The sequence below is a fragment of the Neofelis nebulosa genome, chromosome 4 (assembly GCF_028018385.1).
Source record: "Neofelis nebulosa isolate mNeoNeb1 chromosome 4, mNeoNeb1.pri, whole genome shotgun sequence".
Taxonomy (NCBI): domain Eukaryota; kingdom Metazoa; phylum Chordata; class Mammalia; order Carnivora; family Felidae; genus Neofelis; species Neofelis nebulosa.
In genome coordinates this window covers 133,541,301-133,567,223 of record NC_080785.1, presented here as the reverse complement: position 1 = coordinate 133,567,223, position 25,923 = coordinate 133,541,301, and the positions used below count along the sequence as shown (strand labels likewise).

The window sequence follows — 25,923 nt, the reverse complement described above, 5'->3', positions numbered from 1 at the left end:
AAAAAAAGAAGTTGCAAATGCATTTAGAAGAATATTAACAAGTAAGCCGATGTGTCTTCTGAACACATAAACACGGACATTTTTTGTTAATGACTAACTTCTCCTGACTGAACAGTCTTTCTATGATTGCTGTTGTAAACCCTGGCATTGACTGAGCTCTTCTTTATGACCTTGGCCTCTTCCTCAAGCATTTCTAAATATTAGATGACATTATAGTGCTTAATATATGCCAGGCACTATTCTAATAAGCAACTTTAAATATATTAACCCATTTAATCCCCCAAATAATCATATGAGGTAGGCAGACTTATTACCATCTTCATTTTAAAGATGATAAAACTGAGACAGAGCGATGTCATGTAACTTGCCCTGGGTCACAGCAAATAACTGGCAGAGCCAGGATTTAAACTCGGGGAGGTTCGTTCCAGAGTCCTTTTCCTTGACCGTTATCACCACACTGCCTCTTAAGAAAGCACTGGATAATTGTGGACAGTTTACAATGGCTGCTTCTATTAGCAGCAATATTCAAGTCATAACCACTCTTTCTCCTTTTCCATTTCTCCATCTTCCTCCCTCCTTTCTTTTCTCCCTCCCTCTCTCTCTCTTTGAGTTCTAACTTTCATATGCGGCATTCCTCATTTTTGATAAAAATAAATAGTACTTTAACTACCATCATATGCAAGACTGAACAGTTCTATCATCCTCCATACCCCTTTGTAGTCAGCACCAGTCCCGACCAGCACCAACCCCCACCGGCCTGGAGACCAAGGGATTTCAGTCAGGGGTCCTTGATCCCCAGGGCATCCTTCTACAGGATTCAAGAATGGAACTTAGATAAGTGTAAAAATTACATCTTTAATTTTTTTTCACTAACGTCTACTTAAAAAAGAGCATTTCTTCAGTTATGAACATGAGTAACAAACTACGTAAATATTAGCAGAACTCGTCACTCAGCCTCAGTAGAAATCACAGAAAGTCTTCGATAGCATTATGTGGTTACTTACATCCCAAAATATTGTATACACTCCTGACTAGTTTGAAATTATGGTACATCAGATCTTGCTTTTGAACGCATTAATAAGCACTTTGTTATTATATCACAAATTTGAATATCGCAAATGTTTTCATAACTAAATATCATTAAATTTAATCTCAAAACTGTTGTCTGTGAAAGCACTCAACTACCTGAATGATATTTTGGCAGATGGAGTCCCTGGTAATTTATTCTACCATCATCCCAACCAACACTTGCCCCAAGTGCAAGATACAGAAATGATTATAATCCAATCACTGCCCAGGCTGATGAAGGAATTATGCACCTCCCTTTCGTAGACTGAGCTGTGCTCCTTCACAGACAAATGCCCCCGGTGCCTTCTCTCAAGGAGGATGGCCAAGCAGCACGACCCACCTCTTCTACGGGGCTCTGCATGGAATGTGGAAGACTCCCTCTCTCCAAGCGCTTTGCACCTGCCACAGGGCTCACCGAGACTGCACACACCTTCTTCTGAAGAAGAGGAAACAGCCATCTGTGAGCTCCAGACTGACGCCAAGTGGGAGAGAGAAGTCAAGACATAACACTTAACTCTAAAATTTAGGCAGAAGCTGAGAATTCACCTTCTCCAATATTGTGGAATTGTTTTGTGATCAGGACTGTATTATTAAGACCCACTGCTTGTACTATGGTCCGTCACCCCCAAATCAATGATTTCCTTCTTGATCAATTTTTTTCACTTTATTTATTTTGAGAGTAAGAGCAAGAGAGCACAAACAAGAGGGGCAGAGAGAGAGGGGGAAAGAGAGAATCCCAAGCAGGCTCCGTATTGTCAGCACAGAGCCTGATGCAGGGCTTGGTCCCACAAACTGTGAGATCATGACCTGAGCTGAAATCAAGAGTTGGATGCTTAACCAACTGAGCCACCCAGGTGTCCCATTAATCTATTAATGTAAAAAACAAATCAATGGAAAAAGAAGGATGGGAATATGCAACTTCCTAAGGGATACAAATGGCCAGTAAATACAAGAAAAAAAACCTTGATTTCACTGATAATCAAGGATAAATATTATATAACAAGATACAATATTTCTTTTATCCAAATGTCAGAAGCTGAATTATTTTTATAATACGATGTAATCGATGTAAGACATATGCTGAATACCTTAAGTCCCAATGTGGAAATTCATATTTGGAATAAAAACAGCTCTTTTGGAAAAAAAAAGATAAATTTGAAATTTGCTCAGGTGACTGGGTTGCTTTCTGAAGCTGATTTCAAGAGGCAAGACTAAAAGAATGTGAGATTCTAAATCACAAATCAAATAAAAACAACATAAAAAATCATAGAGGCTGTCAATAAAAACTTCACCTTTTGGTCCTTAGAACTTGGCCACTGTGGCCAGACTGTGACTTTGAACAGTAGGAAAGTGGCTGATGAACTAGTGCTTTCCAAGATTTCCATGTCTTATTATTTTCCACAGTGTTATCATCTCTCCTCAGTAGTCAATTTTTCATTTACAGTATTTCCATAATGCTTTCTTAACAATTAGCCAATGTATCAGTGTCACTTTCTCCTCACGCTTCCCCAAGCACATCTCTTTCTTTGCAAAAGCAGTATTGGTCAGAGAGGACATCGAGTACACGTGAATCAATTCTGCTGCCATTAGAATGTGGACGGAGTTCAATTCAGCAGGAAACAGAAGCTAGAGAATTGGCGGTTAAGTTGAACTTGCTCACCATTTTGAGCCCCATTCCCCTGAGGGCAAGCGCGACCTTGTCCCGGCTGTGGCAGCCGCGTACTCCGTTCACACAGCGCACCCCGCTGGCCACTGCGGAAAGTTCACCTCCCGTGCACAATTTTAAACTTAAATATTGACCGCTGGTCTACCACCTACATTTCATCTCTAATCAACTTGGAATTCAAGAACCAGGGCCATCTTTTGCCCCCACCTTTCATGAGGGCTTCGGCTGAAACACCAGTGCTTTAGAAGAGGAATAATAACAATAGTATCATTTAATAAGTGAATTAGTTACATGTCCCATTCCATTAAATCCACCCAGTCATGGTACAAAATAGATACACAATAACGTTAATTTTATAAATGAACCACAACACAATAGGTATTATTATTGCCTCTATTTTTCAGGAGGTTTGGAGCAGTGAAGGAGAAATTCGCCAAAGGCTCTAAAATAATTAAGTAGGCAGCAAAGAGTGGAACCCCATCTAATTCCAGAGTTCAAGCTTAGTGACTACAAAGTATTGCCCTTCTTATTCGTGAATGCTAAAAGAAAAAAAAAAAAACAAAAACAAAAAACACCTGAAAGATGACAATTCATTTCAAAGCCTACCATAACAGGTTAGGCCCTTTAATGCCTGATACTTGCTAAAGTTTGACAGAGAGCAGAGGCTATTTCCTGAGCAGCTTGTACAAAGTCAACTCCAAGGACAGGCTAATCAAAATGGGGCATAAGCACATGATATCCATATCAGTCAGAAGTTAAACAACAGAATGGGCCAAATTTAAGCCTCTTGCACATGCTGGGATGTAACAAGCCTCCTGTTCCAATAAGGTACAGTATCTTTCCAGTGCTCTATGGATAAGGTATGGATAAGGCTCGGATGGGCTTATAATGGAGACTTTCATTATTGTGGAGCTAAAGTAGACTTAAAAATTTTTTTTTCAAGTTTATTTATTTTGAGAGAGCATGTGCACAAGTGGGGGTGGGGCAGAGAGAGAATTTTAAGCCGGCTCCATACTTTCAGCACAGAGCCCAACGCGGGGCTTGAACCCACGAACTGTAAGATCATGACCTGAGCCAAAACCAAGAGTCGGATGCTCAACTGACTGAGCCACCCAGGTGCCCCCAAAATAGGCTTTTTAAAACGTGTGTGTGTGTGTGTGTGTCTGTGTCTGTGTCTGTGTTTTCAGTAGAGGCTACCAGAGATTACATTCATCTGAGAGAGTCAACACAGAAGGTTCCAGAGGTAGGTGGAATTTATATCCTAAGCTTGGATGAAAGGATTTTTCCATTCTCATTAACAGCAATCCATTGGTAATGCCTGCCTGGGGCCCAGTGTCAGGAAGGACTGTGGGACTGGTTCTGAGTTTTACAAAGAAAGCATGCTTTGCTGATTAATAAAGTGTGCCCTGGCAAGTGACATGAGGGTGACACATTTACTGCACATTTAATCATGACTAGAACATTCATGGAACTGCCATATTGGTTCACCACCACAGAGGTACCTCAGAACTGCCAGCCAGGACTGAGAGGAAAGATCACAGTGCAGACCTGGGAAATTTAAATTAGAGAATAATTTAACCTGTGAAAACATTAAGGTGTATGGGATTTATCCTCAGATGTGAGAAGGTAAGCCCATAGATGCTCTTGGGGGTCAAGATGACAGACAGGTCACTTGGCTAAGAAACAGGAGTGGAAAAAGGCAAGCAATATGGCTGACAACTTGTATTCCATACTGGCCCAGGAGAGTTTAGCAGACTTGCTATTTCTTCAGCTCAGCCTCATGGATTTGGGAAGTGTGACTATAGAACTTCTCATTTTTCTTATTTCTTTTCTTCATCATTTGAAAGGTTTTAGCAAAGTCTGCTTCAAAATGGCTGCCTGTCTCATGGGTGCTGAGGGAAAATAAAGTTTTGGCCAATGTTTGTCAGAATATAAATGGGAGGGGAGTGCCCCCTGGTGGTAGATTTGGAAAATCCCTAGTTATGTCCCAGATTCCCAAAAGTGTTCCAGGAAGCACTCAACTGCTCATGCTCTTCCATGGGAGCACTAGTGGTAAAAGAACCCTGGGAAACAACTGTATATTATATAACATATACTAATATATTATTTAACATAATACATATGATTTCCCTTTCTTGGAAATTCACAATATTAAAAAAAATTGTTAATGTTTATTTATTTTTGAGAAAGAAAGACAAGAGGGTGAGTGGGGGAGGGGCAGAGGGAGAGAGAGACAGAATCCGGAGCAGACTCCAGTCTCTGAGCTGTAAGCAAACAGCCCGATGCGGGGCTCGAACTCATGAACCGTGAGATTATGACCTGAGCTGAGTCAGATGCTTAACCCACTGAGCCATCCAGGAGTCCCAACACAATGTTTATTAGTATGTTAATCCCTAAGAAGTCCCACGGTAAAGAAATTCTAACTCTTTGTAACTCACCATATCCTAAATTTGTTTGAACATAAACATGATTATTTTTTAAATTAATGTAAGGTTGTGGGAAGCATGAATCTTAGGATGAAAGAAAGAATATAAGAATCTTCTTTCAATATGGAGATATTCTTTCCAGAGCTTTTTCCCTGATAAAGCTTAGAAAACTTACATTTTTGTGTATAGCATTTTCTTGTACCTCCTTCAAGATTGGCATTACTAAAAAGCCAGGTAAATGTTGAAGAATAATTTCCAGCTGGAGATAAATTATTTACATATTTCAAAGCACAAGCTTTTACTGAAGAAAAGCTAAAAGAGTATCAATACTCTTAAGCTTTCCAGGTATAACCACCCGGTAGAAATTCTAGGCATGCTCCCCCAGTATATAGACAGCTCCCCTATACTACTAGATGGGAAAACGTAGTGGCTCAGAGCACTGTGGGCTCTAGAACCATCTTTCCAGGGTTTGACAGCCAGCTTTACCTCTCACCAACTGTGTAACCTTGGGCATGTTACATAACTTCTCTGTTCTCCACGTCCTTTCTCATCTCTGAAATGGAAATAACGGCCTTTCCTAGCTCTGTTGAAGATTAAATGAGTTAATATGTGTAAAGTCTTTAAAGAATGCCTGTGAGGTGGCTGGTAATTTCTTTCTGAAGCGGCACTACTAAAGTCAGAAGTATCATTTAAAGGATCACTTAAAAGGAAAATAATTTTTTTCCCTTTGAAAATATTGCTCTTTCATTTTGGGCCATGAGACCATTAGGAAATTTTGGCTATCACTAAAGTGCATTAGGGTGGTAATTTAGCTATTTTTTTTTTTATTTGGAAACATTCGGAAATTTTTCCTCTTAATGTTATTTCAAAGTTGTGGTAAAACACATGTGAGATGAAAGTTACCATTCTAGCCATTTTTAAGTGTAGGGTTTTGTGGCAGTAAGTACATTTATATTGTTGGACAATCATCATCACCATCCTTCTCCAGAACATTTTTGTCATCCCCAAATGCCACTCTGTAGTCATGAAGCAGTGACTCCTCATTTTCCCCTTCCCCCCAGCCCGTGGCAACCACTATTCCACCTCTGTCTCTATGAATTTGACTAGTCTGGGAACCTCATATAAACGGAATCATACAATATTTGTCCTACTGTGTCTGGCTTGTTTCACTCGGCATAAAGTCCTCAAGGTTCTTCCATATTGTACCATGTGCCAGAATTTTCTTCCTTTTTAAGGCTGAATAGTATTCCATTGTATGTATAGACCACATTCTGTTTATCAATTCACCTGTCAATGGATGCTTGGCTTGTTTCTACCATTGGTGGTTGTGAGTAATGCTATGAATACTGGTGTACAAGTATCTGTTCAAGAAGTCTCCGCTTACAATGCTTTTAGGTATACACTCAGTGGTGGACTGCTGGATCATATGGTAATTCTAGCTTAACATTTTTTATTTCAAAAGAATTCTTTAATGTTTATTTATTTTGAGAGAGAGAAAGAACGAGGGGAAGCGTGAGCAGGGGAGGGGCAGAGCGAGCAGGAGTGAGAGCATGTCAAGTGCAGGGCTCGAATTCACAAACCATGAGATCATGACCTGAGCCCAAATCAAAAGTCGGATGCTTAACCAACTGAGCTACCCAGGACTCTAATTCTAGTTCAATTTTTTTTGAAGAATGGCCATACTGTTTCCCACAGTGACTGCACCATTTCACATTCCCACCAATGCACAGGATTCCAATTTATCCACAGCCTTACCAGCACTTTTTAAAAATACATATATAATAGCCATTCTAATGGATGAAGTGGTATCTTATTATGGGATTTGATTTGCATTTTCCTAATGATCGTTTAACATTTTTAAATGGTTTTCAAGCAGACTTCCATACGAAGGACACATATTTTAATCTCTATCATTCATTTGACATTTAGATATTCCTATATTTGTATATATCTTTGATGATTTTAAAGTTATTTCTTGCTTTGAAGGGAATAAAAGAACTTGCATCTGTTTTCTATTTATTTTAATTAAAGAAAATGTTTAACAGTTAACTTTGAAGAATGGAAGTGAGAGCCTTTAATATTCAACATCATAAAATACATTTCCTGTTTGACTATCTTTACATAAATCATGCAATAATTTTGAAATAAAAACATTTTTAAAAATAAGAAAATTTAAAAAATAAGAACCATCATTTTGTGAGACTTCAGAGCCAAAAGAGAGTCTGTTTGTTTCTTTGTTTTAACCAAACTTCAGCAGGAAATTTGAATACCAGCAGAAACACATCAAATTCCTCAACATTTAGTGTTCTAAATTTCTTTTTTAAGATTTATTTATTTTTGAGACAGAGAGAGACAGAGCATGAACGGGGGAGGGTCAGAGAGAGAGGGAGACACAGAATATTAAAGAGGCTCCAGGCTCTGAGCTGTCAGCACGGAGCCCGACGCGGGGCTCGAACTCCCGGACCACGAGATCATGACCTGAGCCGAAGTCGACGCTTTTAGTCGGCTGAGCCACCCAGAAGCCCCTTAACATTTAGTGTTCTGAATGCCAGTCAGTCTCCAGGTATCTCTTTCAAACCCGGTTACTCACACCTAATGATTGCCTATTACATGCTTGAAAACATGCTTAAGTTATTTGTTTGCTTTTGAATTTATTAATTATTATACTTTTCCTTAAACATACTTTAACCAGGCTGTTTTTTTTTCAAATTGTAGAAGCTACATATATTCCAGAGCTAAAAAATAAGCAAACAAACTTACTGGCTTCTAAATATGGAAAAGAAAACTATCCAAATTAAAGTAATAAATACTTAAATTAATATCTATAAAAATTAATGTATTGTCAAACTTTGTTAGTTGATAAAGTGTAGCTTATATTAAATTACATTATGTTTTAAAGTAATTTCAAGTTACATTTTTTACTTGGTATGAATCATCAAGGATACATGATGAATCCTGAAAAATTATAGCCAATAATAAACTAAATGAGTTTCTTGTAATAAATAATTTCAAAATGAATTAAAAAAGTCTTTAAAAAGGGAAGAGAGTAAAAGATTATCTTTAATGTGGGATACATGTGAGTTTTAATATGCTTGATATCGTGTAGGGTATCTAAATGTAAAAATTGTGAGGGCTGACAAATATCCTTAGATGTCCCTCACCGTAATAATTCAAATTAAAACAAATTAAACACATCAAGGGGCACCTGGGTGGCACAGTCGGTTGACTGTCCAACTTTGGCTCAGGTCCCGATCTCACAGTCTGTCAGTTCGAGCCCCGCATTGGGCTCTGTGCTGACAGCGCAGAGCCTAGAGCCTGCTTCAGATTCTGTCTCCCTCTCTCCCTGCCCCTCCCTTACTCACACTCTGTCTCTCTCTCTCTGAAAAAGAAATAAACATTAAAAAAAATTTTTTTTAAACAAACAAAAAAAACCCCAAAGTAAACATATCAAAAAAACCTCTCCTCTTCAAAAGACACCATTCAGAAAAAGAGAAAACAAGGTAGATACTGGGAGAAAATATTTGCAAAGCGGACATCTGAGAAAGGACTTGCACCCAGAATATATAAAGAACTCTCAAATTCAATAAGAAAACAAAACACCTGGGGTGCCTGGCTGGCTCAGTCAGTAGAGCATCTGACTCTTGATCTTGGGATTGTGAGTTCAAGCCCCATGTTGAGTGTAGAGATCACTTAAATAAATAAAACTTAAAAAACAAAACAAAACACCGACTTTTAAAAAATGCCCAAAAGATTGAATCAGTTCACTGAGAAAACATACAGATGGCCAGTTAGAATGTGAAAAGATATTCAGCATCAGTCGTCTTTAGGGAAAAGCAAGTTAAAACCACAACGAGTTATTACTACATACCTATCAGAATGGATGAAATGGAAAAAGACTGATCATACCATCTACTGATAAGAAGGTGAAGGAACTGGAACTCTCTTTCAGGGCAGGTGGGAATGTAAACTGGTACAACCACTTAAGAAAACAGTGTGACAATTTCCCAAAAAGCTGACATATACCTACCATAGGATCCAGCCATTCTACTCCTAGATATTTACCCAAGAGAGCTGAAAGCCTATATTCACATAAAGACTTATACATGAATATGCGTGGTAGCATTATTTGTAATAGTGAAAAACTGGAAATAACTCAAACGCCCATCAGTGGTGAATAACTCAACAAATGGAGGTTATTCAGGTAATGGAATCCAACTCAGCAATATAAAGGAATGGAACATCATACACAGTACAGCATGGATGAATCTCAAAATAATTATGCTGAGTGAAAGATGCCAGACAAAACAATTTGTAGTGTAGGATTTCATTCATATAAAATTGTAGGAAACGCAAACTAATACACAGTGCTAGAAACAAGATCAGTGGTTGCCTGGGGTAAGAGAGGAGTGGGATAGGGCAGGAAGGACAGATTACAAAGGCGCATGAGGAGACTGAAGAATGATGGATGTTTTCATTAACTTGATTATGGTGATGGCTTCATGAGTATAAACATATGCCAAAACTTATCAGGCTGCCCACTTTATTTTTTTATTTTTTATTTTTTGGCTTCTCGGCTCTGAGCTGCTGCTTTATTTTATTGCCTAAGCAGTGCCAAACATGCAACAAAAAGCAAGACACTTAAGAGTTCTCAGAGGATCCTCTTTCTTAATTATATTTGAAAATATTTTGCCAGTTTCATCTTCCCCCTCATCCTTCTCTTTGCCTTTTTTTGTTTCCTTGAGACATAACTGACATACAGCTCTGTGTAAATTTAAGGTGGACGGCATAATGACTGGACATACACACGTTGTGAAATTATTACCAGGGTAAGTTTAGTTAGCATCTCCCTCCTCATAGAGTTACAACATGTTTTCCTCAAATTTGACACTTTGTTTTAATTTATTTTTTTCTAAAGTAAACTCTGCACTCAACCTGGAGCTCGAACTCATGACCCTCATGCTCTACTGACTGAGCCATCAGGCACTCCTCAAATTTTACCCTTTAAATATGTGCAGTTTAATTGCTGGTCAGTTCTGCCTTAATAAAGCTATTAGAAAGCCCTTAATTGTAACAATTAAACATGGCACAGGCATATAAAGAAGTAAGTAATCTCCACTCATCTGACACCATTCATGAGATCATCTCCTTGAGGTTTCCAACATGAAGTGCATGCCCTTCCATATATTCTCTTTACTTATATGAACCTGTGACCACGTTATAGGGTTTACACATTTTGCAAAAAGGATGACCCATTCAAATGCTATTTTCACGGAATTTTATTATGGTTAAAAAAATCTCTTATTATGCATGAAAACTTCTGGGTGTTCTGATATTAAGTCTCATTACTTTATAGCCAACATGCCTTAGATGCTTTACCAACAAAGGGGATGTAAAACTACAAATAGAAGCAGTTTCCTTTGCAGGAAATTACTAGATAGAGGAGTTGGTCTTCTTTGAGGGAGGGATAAGATCAAGTTCTTTCTATATCGAGAGCCTGTTTTCCACAAGATGTAGTTTAATTTAGAAAAGGAAAACTATTTCTTGTTTTAAACTGTAATTAAATTCTCACTCCAGGTTAAACATTGCACACACAGGGATGTTATATGTGAGCACATTCAATTGGAAACAGACCTTTCAGGATTGTTTTTGGTTATAAACTGGAAAATGGTACCAACTCTAGGGTTTTACCACAGGTCAGGATGACTTTTTTAAAAAAAAAACCCTTCAATTGAAAAAATGTTAAAATCTATGCTTACTGTGAAAAATGCAAAAAATATACAAGGATAGGGGATAAAATTTTCTTCTCTCCTGTTCTGCCCCTAATTCCATCTGTTAGACAATCACTGTCAACAATCTGAAGGTAACTTTCCAGACTATATGGTGCCTGTGGGCACACGTGTGTGTGGGCCTGCTTTTATTTTTTGTCTGCTCATTTACTTTTTCTCTCAGGTTTTAAAAAATTCTGATAAAATAGATATGACATAAATCTGCCATTTTCATCATTTTTAAATGTACAATTCATTGGCGTTAGTTTCATTCACAATGTTGTGCAACCATCACCACTATCTACTTCCAAGACTTTTTCATCACCCCAAACAGTAATCCCATTAATCCCATTAATCATTAATGCCCCATTCCTCCCTTGTCCCAACTCCTAGTAATCTCTACTTGCTCTATGAATTTGCCTAGTCCAGATAATTCATATAAGTTGAATCATACAGTGTTTGTCCTTTTGTGTCACTTATTGTAATGTTTTCACGTTTTTTTGCTTTTTTCCCCCTTTTTTAATGTTTATTTAGTTTGAGAGAAAGATAGAATGTGAGTGGGGGAGGGGCAGAGAGAGGGAGAGGGAGAGAATCCCACGCAGGCTCTGTGCTATCAGCACAGAGCCCAACATGGGGCTCAAACTCATGAACCATGAGATCATGACCTGAACCAAAATCAAGAGTTGGACACTTAACCGACTGAGCCACTCAAGCACCCCTGTTTTCAAGATTTATGCATATTGTAGCATGTATCAGAACTTCATTCCTTTTTATGGCGGAAGAATATTCCATCGAAGACCAAATTTTGTTTATCCATTCATCTGCTGATGGACACTTAAGTTGTGTTCATTCGCTTTTGACAGACATGATCATAATATACACAATTTCAGGAGCTTTTCCCCTTTCAGTTAATACATTTCAGGGGCTACCTTGTCCTATTGGATGGAAATACCACCACTTATTTACTACTCTTCTATTAGTAGACACATAAACTGCTGCCATATTTTTGCTATTAAAACAGCACTAGAGTGAACGTACTTGTGCATACAGTGTTTTGTATTCAGACCAGTTTGTCTGGAAGACAAACTCTTAAAAGTTCTATTATCTGGTCAATGCGAATGTGCATTTAACATTTTGACAAATACTGCCAAGTTAGCTTCCAAAAATATGGCCACTGTTGACAGTCTCATCGCCAGTGATCATGAGAGCCTTTTTGTCCATGTCTTTCCCACAAGGGGTATTTAGAACTTCTTTCATTCTTGCCAGTTTGACAGGTGCACTTGGTTATTTATTTATTTATTTTTTTAATTTTTTTTTTTTTTAACGTTTATTTTTGAGACAGAGAGAGACAGAGCATGAACAGGGCAGGGGCAGAGAGAGAGGGAGACACAGAATCTGAAAAGGGCTCCAGGCTCTGGGCTGTCAGCACAGAGCCCGACGCGGGGCTCGAACTCACGGATCGTGAGATTGTGACCTGAGCCGAAGTCGGCCGCTTAACCAGCTGAGCCACCCAGGCGCCCCTGCACTTGGTTATTTAAATAAGGTACACTATAATCAGGGCTGATATTCAGTAGCAATGCATACATGCAGCTGCACTTAATATTAAAATACAAAATTTTCTCTGTAGTGTTGGGCAACCGATCACTGCCCTGAGCCCTACCCTCGAACCCCGCCCATCTCCACACAATCCAGCAACTGAAGGGAAACACCCTGCCTGGCACTACGGCCTATACCCATTTAAGTTGGTTCTTATTTGTGCTGTGCAGTTAATGTTAAGAATCTTTCTCCTGCCTCCATGAGTCAAATTTTTTTGTGAGACCCATTGATTATCTCCTTGCTCTAATTCTGAATCTCTATTCCTGTAAAGCGATCATCTGTCTCAATTACAACACCTGTGCTCCTGAGATCAGGGACCCTGTCCTTCTCATTCATTTTTTCACTCCCAGAATGTTTTTCAAGTACATCAGATACAGCAGTTGCTGGACCAGGATCCCAGAACATTATTGTGAAAACATCATCCCAGCCTCACAGGATGTATAGACCAGTAAGAAAGGCAGGAAAAATAACTGAGGAAGCAAATAAAGAAAATAATCCCCACTAAGAATGAGTGTCCTAAAGGAAACAGGCTCTGATGACAAGTTAATGAATGATTAACTTCTGCCCTCATTGCCTATCTGTATGTCCTTTCTTATACCTACTTTATTTTCTTTTAAAAATTAAAAAAAATTTTTTTAACATTTATTTATTTTTGAGAGACAGAGTGAGACAGAGCACGAGTGGGGGAGGGGCAGAGAGAGGGGGTTACACAGAATCCAAAGCAGGTTCCAGGCTCTGAGCTGTCAGCACAGAGCCCGATGCAGGGCTCAAACTCACAAACTGTGAGATCATGACCTGAGCCAAAGTCAGACGCTTAACCCATTGAGCCACCCAGGCGCCCCACTTATACCTACTTTAAATAGCCAAGCTCATCGCCTGTCAGACTGGCAAGGATGAGAAAATTTTTGAATGCCCCTTGTTGCAAGGATATGGACAAAAAGACCCTCAAAGTTAGTGTTGATGAGAATGACAACAAATGTAACAGTGATATTTTTGGAAGACAGTGTCATGGGTGGGGGGGCGGTGGTTCTTCTTAGTAGACAGGTCTGAGACAGAAAGGAAAGTGCAAAGGAGTCAGGTGCAGGGAGAGAGAGTACACAGGCTGCACTGGGTAGTGTGTGCAAAGGCTCACGGGTAGTGTGTGCAAAGGATCTGTTGTGATTGAAAGGGTCAGGAACAAGGTATGAGTGAGCCCAGAATGCAAGTGGGAGAGGCTGGAGATAAATCCGGCTAGGGCCGGATCACACCGTGCCTTACAGATTGCAGCCAAGAGTCTGAGATGACCTGCTTTGTAATTTAAGATCCTACACCACTTAAGTTTCTATTCTCCAACGGTTCCTGAAGCACCTAAGTGACTACAAGTTTGAGAGACACACTGAGCCCCCTGTAGCTTTCTTTTATCCTTCCTAGTGCTCGTGGGTTCCCAAGATAGCAGCGTGGACGGTGCATACGCGCCCAGGGTGAGACATATTGGCCTTCACTTCCTCTGCACCCTTTCGGCCCCTCCACCTCTCTGCTCCACAGAAAACAACAGAGATTTCCATCTCTGAAGGACACTTTACTCAAGGATAAAATCAGCCACTAATTATTGAGCACTTTCTATGTGCTCACCATTCTCCCAAGTGCTTTGTATAATATTAACTCATTTCGTCCACGTATCCTCATCTACCCAAGAAAACGGAGGCGAAGGAAGATGAGCCATTTTGACCACAGTCATAGAAGTGGTCAGTGGAAGACCAAGAATCTTGAGTCCATGTCTTTGACTGCTCAAGGATAGTCCTCTCCAGCCGGGCTGGTGCGTGGAAATTGCAATCCACCTGTTTATTTCACTCAAGGAAGCATTTTGAGAGACTGTGTAGATGCTGTCCTTAACTGTTGTACATTCTGCTTGGATACAACTCATACTTTTCACATTATACATCAATCTCCCTCAAATCAAATATGGACAGTGTCAAATATGGATTTCTGAGATCACCTAATGTAGAAACATCCTGAGACATCATAGGCTAGCACTGGCCACGAGCCTGGCAGTTTGGTTTCCAGTTTGGGCTGCCACTGAAATATTTCAATTTCCCTCTTATTTTATTGTAAAAAGCCATGGAAAATAGGGGAAAGACCCAAAGGACTAACACTAAAGGTACAGAGCACACCTGTACTACAAGAAAGCTAAGGATGAAAATCACTGCATGTATAAAAATAATCAACTATTAGCTTGCTCAATTGTCCTCTGGACTTAAGCCGGTCAGTGTTCAACTGAGAACAAAAAGATAATAACTTTACAACTGTGTGTATAAAATATTGGAAATATATTGTAGGAAATGTGTCAATGGCACAGCACAGTTAGTTAGTACATTGGCTATTTTGGCTTTTGTTTCTTTTGCTTTCTGAAAAGAGAACCCCTTTGTAAAAGGTAAGTCTATTTTTCAACTTTTGGGCAGCTAGCTTTTATTTGAGAGTAAGGAATTAACTGTATTTACTAATTTTCTTCCTCATTTCTAGAACACAGATATTCTGATGGTAGATCATATTATGTATCTTATCCTATCCTATCCTATCCCCACTTGGTAAGTCTATGTACGCTCACACACATACATGTAGAAACCCACTTTCCTGTTCAGCATCAGAGTTCAGCATTTACAGGTGTCCACTTACCTTTACTAGTAGGTATTCTTCTGACTTCCTCTTGCTTTCACTGTAATAATCTTCGGATTTTGTTTGCCATGCATAGTTGTCATCTTTTTCTTTCACACATTCTTTCTTCAGGATTTCTCACCAAAGCCTGTAACCCAGAAAAGAGACGCTCCTTAATTTCTGTAGGCACACAGGAAAGAACTAGAGTTCTCAAATCAGTGACACTTCTAATTTATTTCTAGTTTTCCCTTGGCTGGCTACAGTTTAATCACCGTTTTAGAAATTTACCTAACGAGATTTAAAATAGAGCTATCTCGACATACAAATGAAAATTGAGGCTGTTCTCAACAACTAAATGATTTGGCCTCTTACATAATGCATTTCATTGAATAGACAGTGTTACTGGCTCTGTAGAAGGAGATTCCGCAGGCCTGAAAGTTATCTACAGTAGTTGTAAATTCAGGGTGACAAAAGTGGGAGAAATCAATAAAGCATCACCGCAGAATCCATGTTACAGAATTACTGGAACCAGGACAGCACTCCCAAATCTCGTTTTTAACAGATGTCAGTTGTGGAGAGAATGAAGCACATGTCATGAATACTGATGAAATTTAGTGTGTGTCTTTCGCCCTAAGATGCTCATTTATATGTATTTGTCATTTTCTCTATAAAAGAAAAGGAAACAGCTATCCCTCGGAAGCTCTCCTTAAGTCAGGAAGTGCGCTTCTTGTCAGCTGTGGGCCCAACTGTTTCACACCCAGGAGTGTGTAAAAAGTGGACAAGAAGGCGGAAGCAGCAGGTGTGGCATTCACTGTTTTGCCGTGTGGGTGAATAAAACTCGACTTGTCCAACCATCCCGCACTGCACCTCCCCATTCCACCTGAGCCTCAGCTCTCCCTGGACATGGACACAGGCGTGAAGTGGAAGATGGCGGCCGGAAGCAGAAAGAATTCAGGACAATTTGTTCATCAGCACCTTTGCTCCTGTCTCCTTACTGATGCCATATGATACACCCATCTTTTCTAACAGGAGCGAGATATTCCAGGGCCTCCACCACAATGAGAGCTGAGAGTTTCTTTTCTTTTTTTTTTTTTTAATGTTTATTTATTATATTGAGAGAAAGAGCATGCGTGGGGAAGGAGCGGAGAGAGGGAGACAGAGAATCTCTGCGCTGTCAGCAGAGAGCCTGATGCAGGGCTCGAATTCACAAACCATGAGCTCATGACCTGAGCCAGAACCAAGCGTTGGATGCTTAATGGACTGAGCCACCCAGGTACCCCAGCTGGGACTTTCTTGTGGGCAATATTTGCAGTATCCTTTTAGGACAAAAATAGATTTTAGGAGACAAACTAATTCACTTACCTTTGAATCTTAAAGCCAGTAAGACCCTAATTTTATGTGAGGTGTGTTAAATTCAATATTAAAATGCTAACAAAAAATTAAATTTAAATAGTGGGATCTAATGTTGATAGAGTGTAGCCATGGGACTGCAGTAATGGTTTGGGTAGGATGAAATCAGAATGAAGACCTCTCACATCCAGCCATCTCCTTAGACCCCGTGGCTTCCAGGGAAAATACTGGGTATAGAATATACGAGAGGGATAGTGTAGTCCCAGTCCCCACTTTACGGTAAGATAACTGAGGCTTCGAGAGAGGGAAGGGGACCTGCAGGAGAACCACATGGAGAACTGGCACCATCGTGACTCCGTACATTTTCTGCTTTATCAAAACATCTCTCTACAACTTCCATGTGTCCACCAGGTTACATAAGTTCCTGGACTGGGGGTTAGACCTTGTAAATAGTGATATAACAAGCAGCCTGGATCACAGGGCAGAAGAGAGAGAAAGGCAATCATTTATTGAGTGCCCACCATAAGCCATTTAGTGCGCAGGGCATAGCACTTACATTGCAGCTAATGCTTCCGGGAACTGTGAAAATCATATAGGAATCATTATCTTATGAAGATGAGGAAACTGAGTCATGGCAAGAGGATACTTTGTTTGAGGTGACACACAGCTAGTAAGTTCTTTGTTGTTTTTGTTTTTCTTTTTTTATTTTAATTCCCGTACAGTTAATATACAGTGTTGTAATAGTTTCAGGTGTATGATATAGTGATTCAACACTTCTATACATCACCTGGTGCTCATCACAAGTGGACTCCTTAACCCCCATCACCTATTTCACCCATCCCCCCACCTACCTCCCTTCTGGTAACCATCGGTTTGTTCTCTTTTATTAAGAGTGTGCTTCCGGCGCCTGGGTGGCTCAGTCAGTTGAGCATCCGGCTTCAGCTCAGGTCATGCTCTTACGGTTCGTGAGTTCGGCCCCACATCGGGCTCTGTGCTGACAGCTTAGAGCCTGGAGCCTGCTTCCGATTATGTGTCTCCGTCTCTCTCTGCCCCTTCCCTGCTCACACTGTCTCTCTCTGCCTCTCAAAAAATAAAGAAAACTAATAAAAAAAAAAAAAAGAGCCTGCTTCTTAATTTGTCTTTTTTCCTTTGCTTATTTGTTTTGCTTCTTAAATTCCACATGAGTGAAATCCTATGGTATTTGTCTTTCTCTGACTGGTTTCTTTCTTTCTTTCTTTCTTTCTTTCTTTCTTTCTTTCTTTCTTTCTTTCTTTCTTTCTTTCTTTTTAAGCAGCAGGTAAAAGTTTATTAGAGTAAGATTAGAAAGGAAGAATAACAGGAAATCTCTCTTTACAGAGAGGGGACATTCAAAAGTGAATGACTTATTTCACTTAGCATTGTAATTTCTAGCTCCATGCATGTCGCTGCAAATGGCAATATTTCATTCCTTTTTATAACTGGATAGTATTCCATTTTATACACACACATACACACACACACACACCATGTCTTTATCCATTCATCTATTGATGGACACTTGGAATGCAAACTGGTGTTGCCATTCTGGAAAAACAGTGTGGAGTTTCATTAAAAAGTTAACAATAGGGGCGCCTGGGTGGCGCAGTCGGTTAAGCGTCCGACTTCAGCCAGGTCACGATCTCGCGGTCCGTGAGTTCGAGCCCCGTGTCAGGCTCTGGGCTGATGGCTCGGAGCCTGGAGCCTGTTTCCGATTCTGTGTCTCCCTCTCTCTCTGCCCCTCCCCCGTTCATGCTCTGTCTCTCTCTGTCCCAAAAATAAATAAAAAATGTTAAAAAAAAAATAAAAAATAAAAAAAAAATAAAAAGTTAACAATAGAACTACCCTATGAGCCAGCAGTCGCACGACTGGGTATTTACCCCAAAATACAAAAACACTAATTCCAAGGGATACATGCACCCTTATGTTTATAGCAACCTTATCTACAATAGCTAGTAAGTTCTTTGATTCCATGGCCCGATATACTCTGACTTCCTACCTGTAATGAGCAGCAACTGTAAACCCAGGAAATATGCATCTATTTGAAAACTCCAGATCCCAAGAATAGAAACGGAATGGATAGTGTTTTAAAGAAGACTAAAGAAGAGAACAGAGGAAAGATAAGTTAAAAGCACTATGGGAGTATATTCAACAATTCAACTCTTAATGTGTAGGAGGGAAATGTCTTAAGATCTTTGAATATACCAAATATGCAAATGCAATTAGAACATATCAGGTAACTTCACCCATAAAATTCAGTGAAGGATACTTGTCATATTAAGAACCTACAGGTGAGCAAATAAGTTCAAGGTCTCAGTCAGTTAGGATGCCTGAGATATGATCACCTCTTTGCTTAGGCTGTCATAACAAATGCCATATACTGAGTGGTTTGAACAGCCTTCACAGTTCTAGAGGCTGGAAGTCCAAGGTCAAGGTGGCAACAAGGTTTGGTTTCTCCTGAGGTGCATGTATCTTTTTGAATTAGTATTTTTATTTTCTTTGGGTATACACCTACCAGTGGAATTACCGGATCATATGGTAATTCTATTTTTAATATTTTGAGGGACGTCCACACTGTTTTCCACAGTGGTTATACCAGTTTGCCTTCCCATCAACAGTGCACGAAGGTTCCTTTTTCTCCACATTCTTGCCAACACTTGTTGTTTCTCATGTTGTTGATTTTAGCCATTCTTACAGGTGTGTGGTGATATCTCACTGTGGTTTTGCTTTGTATTTTTCTGATGATTAGTGACGTTGAGCATCTTTTCACAAGTTCATTGGCCATCTGTATATCATCTTTGGAAAAATGTTTATTCATGTCTTCTGCCCATTTTTAAATTGGATCATTTGTTTTTTGTGTGTGTTGAGTTGTAGAAATTCTTGGTATAATTTAGATATTAATTCCTTATTGGATACATCACTTGCAAATATTTCCCCCTATTCAGCAGGTTGTCTTTTCGTTTTGTTGCTGGTTTCCTTCACTGTGCAAAAGCTTTTTATTTTGGGGTAGTCCCAACAGTTTAACTTGCTTTTATTTCCCTTACCAAAGGAGACATCTAGAAAAACGTTTCTATGGCTGATGTCAAAGAGATTGCTGCCTATGTTTTCTTCTAGGAATTTTATGGTTTCAGGGGTCACATTTAGGCTTTGGTCCATTTTATTGTTATGTGTGGTATAAGACAGTGGTCCAGTTTCATTCTTTCGCAATGCCATTTGTTGAAAAGAAATGGATTATCCAATCCATTCCCATTGGATATTATTGCCTCCTCTGTCATAGATTAATTGGCCATATAATCATGGGTTTATTTCTGGGTTTTCTATTCTGTTCCATTGATCCACGTGTCTATTTTTGTGCCAGTACCATACTGTTTTGATTACAACAGCTTTGTAGTGTATCTTGACATATGGGATTGTGACACCTCCAGTTTTGTTCTTCTTTTCGAAGATTCCTGTAAAGGTCTTATTTTCACTTAATTACCTCTTCGAAGGCTTTCTCTCCAAATATAGTGACATTCTGAAGTATCGGGGGGTCAGAGCCTCAACATATGAATCTTAGGACACAATTTAGCCCATAGTGCCCACTAAGTAACTATTTCCGTTGCCACAGCAGTGCAAAGACAGGTACTAGAAAAACGACAAACCTGCTACATGCCATCAACATTCAGCATCACCCATAAAGATTCGAAGCCCTCTGCTATTTGAATTCAGGCCCCTAAGGGTCTATTACAGGTTTTAAATTTTAAAAAATAAAGGTGGGAAAGGTCATGATTCAACAACCTTTGGTCACAACGATCTAAACCAGGGGTCAGAAAAGTATTGCCTGCAAATTAAATCCAGCCTGCTGACTGTTTCTGCAGGTAAAGTTTTTTGGCACACAGTCACATCCAGTCATTTAAAGATTGCCTCTGGTCGCTCCGGAGCTACAATCACACAGCTGAATAGCTGTGCCAGAGACCCAAGACCAAAAGTATTTACTATCTGGCCTTTGACAGAGATAGTTTGCCAACTCCTGCTTTAATCTATGGTCGTCAGGTTTTTTTTTTTGTTTTTGTTTTTTTTTATTGTAGGACTTTTCAGGGTCTGGAAAATATATGCTTCAAACTTCAAGGGGAGGATATACAGTAAAACTGCATCTTGCATTGGAAGTAATTTCTAAAGTCAGTTCAAACTGAAAACTGTGAATGATCAGAACGAACACTGGGAATCCCTTAGGGAAAGTGCCACACCATACAGTCTACCATCGCACGTCATCATCAATATGGCCAGGTTTTCCTTCAAAGTTGCAACAGATAAAATTGCTTTTGAGCACCACATGAAAGAGGTGGATTTCTTTATGGGCCCCTGTATAAAAACATGCCTACGAATTGCCCTCAGCATGGTAAGACTCTTGAAGACACTGAGAACTGCCAGGAGGGTCAGGATACCAACTCACACTAACGTCTTCAATTTGCCAAAGTTAAATATGCACTTGCTATGACTTTGCAGGAGGTGGTTGTTGTTGCTGTTGTTTGCACTGTTTCCCAATTTAACCTCTCCCATCTCATGCCCCCAAGCCCCCAGTGCCAGAAGCTTATAATAGGACCTGTGTTTCATGGCATGCATTTAAAGAAATGCAGAAATACTAAAAAACATGGATATTAGGGACCAATCAACTGAACAGAAGACATGTATGAGGCTTTCTTAACACTAATTATAAAAGAAGTGTAGGACAAAGCCGCAATAAGACACCACTTAATACCCATTAGGTGGGATATTTTTTTTTTTAAGTGAAAAATAACAAATGTTGGTGAAAATGAGGAAAAGTTAGAACGCATTGCAGATGGGGATGTAAAATGGTGCAGCCTTTGTAGAAAATGATTTGAAAGCTCCTTAAAAAATTAAACATAAAATTACCATAAGATACAAGAATTCTACTTCTGGGTACATACCCCAAAGAACTGAAAGCAGACGGTTGTGCACCTGTTCATAGCTGCATTATATGTTATATTGTTCACAGTTGCCCAAAGGCAGGAGTAATCCAAGTGTCCACTGACAAGATAAATGGATAAACAAAACGTGGTACATACATACAATGGAGCAGTATCCATTTTTAAGCAGAATGGAATCCTGATACATGCTACATTGTGGATGCATTTTAAAAACACTATGGTAACTGGAATGAACCAGATGCAATAGGACAAATATTGTATGATTTCACTTGCATGCGGTGCCTTGAGTAGTCAAATTCATACAGATGGAGAGTAGAACAGAGGTTATCAGAGCATATGGGACTGAGGAATGGAAGTGATTGTTTAATGGGCACAGAGTTTCAATTTGGAGTGATGAAAAAGGTTCTGGAGACCGATGGCAATGAAGGTTTTACAACACTGTGAATGTACTTAACGCTGCTGAACTGCACATTTAAAAATAGTCGGAAAGGTAAACTTTTTTTTAAAGCTTATTTGAGAGAGGAAAGAGCACAAACAAGGGAAGGGCAGAGAGAGAGAGACAGACAGAGAGAGAATCTCAAGCAGGCTCCACACTGTAGGTGCAGAGCCCGTAACAGGGCTCCATCCCACAAACCGTGAGATCGTGACCTGAGCCAAAACCAAGCGTCGGACACTTAACCAACTGAGCCACCCAGGTGACCCTAGGATGGTAAAATTTACATTATGTATATTTTACCACAATAAAAAATGCTCCAGAAAAAAAATAAAAAAGAAATGTAGGAGCGTAATTGCAGGGATGGGGATAGAGAGGGCTTAAATTGTTTATACAGAATGTCTCATTCTGCTAAAAAAAAAAAGGCAGCCAACAAATCTTTGGCCTGCTTAGGTGACAACATCATAGCTTGGAAGACAGAGGAAGCAATAAAGGGAAGTGTTATTCCAGAAAGACCTTTAGGTGATAGAGAAATGAAGCAGAAAAGTGGTCACGTGCCCTTGGAGTTCAAAGTAGTATTGGCAGGGATGCTGGGGTCCTCACTTGGCTCCTCCCGGGCCCGAGTTTTCTTCCAGCACAGCCTCACTGCCCCCTTGTCCCCATGCTCACTCCCATGCTCACCCTTCCATTCGCCCCATCCACTGTCCACTCAGCAGCCTGAGTGCTGGCGAAAATACAGCATTACGCAAAGGATGATGTGACAAACTCCTGTCCGCGTCACTGTGCCGTCACTCAAAATGAACTAATGTTGTTCTTCGCATTCATTAACTCTTTTGAGAAATAGAACCACATGGAACTTAAACCCCTCCAGTTCACACATGGATATGCCTCTGTGTGTGTGTGTGTGTGTGTGTGTGTGTGTCCAAAACAACATATCCTACAGTAGTGTAGGTTTTACAGTTTTTATAAAGTGTAGCATGCTGTATATTACTGTACTCCACATTGTTTTTGAGACATCTTCATTTTGGTCCACACAGATCTAGGTCATTGACTGTTGTATGGCACTCTATAATACAACCATACCATAGTTTAATTCTCCTTTTCTGGACTGATGGCTATTGGGCGGGGTCCAATCATGACAAAGGATGCTCCGATGGACACCCTTCACAATCCTCCTCCAGAGTCCAGATCCCTCTGTTCAGTGGCAGAGGCTGTCCCGGCCCATTAGTATTGTGACAGCCCTATGTATACCTGCAGGACTTTGTCCTGGTTAAGTCCAGCTCTCCTGGGGGCATCTGAAAATGGGAGAGAGCTCTTTTGTGAATTGAGGGTGGAGGAGAGCAGGGATGCTAAATTTCTACAGTGCATGAAAGTCTCGAGGGACAGAGACTTGCCCCTCACAAAATACCAAGTGCCCCTCCTTGGAGAAACAATGTTGCTAACTTTCTGTCTGCAGGAAAATCTGTTGTGGAATATGTGCATTCTCAAGTGTAACTGGGGGATGACAACTTATTCTCCAAGTGCTGTTTATCTCAATTCCTTGCCAAGTTTTACTTGTCTAATTCAACCTTTTGAATTTCTGCTACAGAAATTATTACAGGCATAAAATTATTATTACAGGCATAAAATGCTATCCTGGGATTTTAAACTGGCATTTCTTGCTTTTATCAGTGATGTGGAAAGCCTTTTCACATTTTTATTACTCATTCATGTCTTCCCCTCAAGACACGGACTGTTAGTAAGTGGCCCATTTTTCCTACTGGGTAGTTTGACTTTTCCTTATTGATTTACAGGAATTTGCTAGAGATTCTAGAAACCTGGCTTTTGTCAGTTATTTCAGGTTGCAAATATCTTCTATTGGTTTGTCACTTGCCTTTTAATTTTATGGCATTATTTTGTTATACATTATACAAGTTATACATTTTGACATAGTGAAATCCATCAACTTCATCATTCTTGAGTGTGGTTTTGTGTCTCTGGCTTACAAAATCTACGTTATCCTAATGGTATAAAGATACTTTCTTTTTATCTCCCTACAGGTTTTGAACTTTTACATTTTATACTTAGGTTTTCAATTCACCTCAATTTATTTTTGTACGAAGTGTAAATCTGGAAACTTATTCTTCCATAAGGAGAAGTAACTTACTTCTGATACTCATTTACTTCTGATATTCTATGTTTTCCATTCTGAATTTCAATGCTTCCTGTGTCTATAGGGTCTACAGGGAAGGGTCTATATTTGTTCAGTCTCTATTCTGTCCCACTGATCTATTTTTCAATACCCCTATACCAATAACATAATGTCTTAATTACTATGGTTTTATAAATATTTTGATAATTAGGGGAAACATTCATTCCTTCTTCTTTTGCAAACCTCCCTTATTACGTTCTTGAATTTTTATTTTTATTTATTATTTTTAAAAAATTGTAATGCTTACTTATTCTTTGGGGGGCAGGGGCAGAGAGAGGGAGACAGAATCCAAAGCAGGTTCCAGGCCCTTAGCTACCAGCACAGAGCCTGACATGGGGCTTTAACTCACAAACCATGAGATCATGACCTGAGCCGAAGTTGGTTACTTAACTGACTGAGCCACCCAGGTGTCCCAAATTCTTGCATTTTTACATTTCCATTCAATTTTAGAATGCTGTTGGGATTTCGTTCGGAACCACAATGAATTTGTAAATCCTTTCTTTGGTACAAATCAGCAGTTTATAATATTGGTCTTTCCTTTCCATGTATATGGTATATCCTACCATTTCTTTAGTTCTTCTTTTGTGGTTCCCAGTAACTTTCTCCTGAAGTAGTTGCACATTTTCTTAAAACTGGACTCCCAGTTTCTATATAATTTTGAGTGCTGAAGTAGTTTTTTTTTAAAAAAAAAAACCTCAAATCTGAAGATATCAACTGTCCTTCCCTGAATGTAGGTCTCCTGAGGCTTTCTATTACACTTAAAATAGAATCCAAACTGCTTACTGTGGCATGATTACAGTATGTGGCTTGGCCCTGTCTTCCTCTTGAACTTTAACTTGAATCTTGTGTTAGCCATGCCAGTTTTCTTTATACATGCCAAATATATCAAGCTAATTTCTCCTCAGGACCTTGTCCTTGCAGCCTCCTTTTATGGAAACTTGTTCCCCAGATATGCACATGGCTGGTTTCTTCTTGCCACTAAGGCCTCAGCTCAGATGTCACCTCTCAGGCCATCCCTTCCCACTAGAGAATAGCCCTTCAATCATTCATAATGGCATAGCTCCTTTATTTCTTCACAGCTCTTGTCACCATTTAAAATTATCTTGTTTAATTCTATTGGTGTTTCTCCATAATAGACTGTAAGCTCTACATAATTGGGACCCTGCTGTCTTATTCCTTCCCATGTCCTCAGCACCTCAAATGGTTTCTGGTACACACAAAGTAGTCAATGAATAGGTATTGAATAAATAAGTGAGTGAATAAATGAACGAACTTGGATTTCACCTTGTCCCCTGGTTGATCCTTCTATGTCCTCTTATATCAGCGAAGTGTTCCCTTTCTCCCACTGGCCACATACTAGCAAATAAATAATAATCTGCAGACATTTCTAGTCTCTCAAAGAAATAGCTTGACCATAGGCATACTTATAAAGGGAATTCCAAACACATCTGTGTTCTGAAAATCCAGGTTTCTAGCTTATATGGAACAGAGAAGCCTTCATTCTCCCATTCACCCTATTTCTACTCCCGAGAGATAACCATCGACAGTTTCTTTGTGTGGAGTCAGAAACTTTTTACCCATTTACTTGTATGTATGTATGTATCTAGCTATCGTCTACCTATCACAGGTTAGAGAATTTGAATGACTCAATATGGGAAGTTTTATTCTTATTGACAAAGTATTATTTTTCAATGGATCTGAGTTTATTAAAAAAGCAGATTCCTACTCCCACCTCTAGAGGTTCTGATTTCACAAACCAGGGGTGGGTCCCAGAAATCTTCATTTTCAACAAGCATCCTAGATAATTCTGATGCAGGTGACTCAAAAACCACCCTTTGGGAAATGCTCTCCAAG

The 25,923-nt window shown here is 39.5% G+C and overlaps 1 protein-coding gene and 1 long non-coding RNA gene across 8 annotated transcripts in view; one reads left to right on the top strand and one right to left on the bottom strand.

Annotated features, from left to right (window-relative positions):
• FRMD4B (FERM domain containing 4B) overlaps positions 1-25,923 on the bottom strand; it is a 323,079-nt gene that overhangs the window by 204,967 nt on the left and 92,189 nt on the right. For all 7 annotated transcript variants that reach the window (XM_058728806.1, XM_058728805.1, XM_058728811.1 and 4 more), the window contains exon 2: positions 15,174-15,300. The gene's annotated coding sequence lies outside the window, so the exon portion shown is untranslated. The remainder of the gene's footprint in view (positions 1-15,173; positions 15,301-25,923) is intronic.
• The window catches only part of LOC131511040 (uncharacterized), a 67,854-nt gene that overhangs the window by 3,753 nt on the left and 38,178 nt on the right, over positions 1-25,923 (top strand). The window lies entirely within an intron of this gene.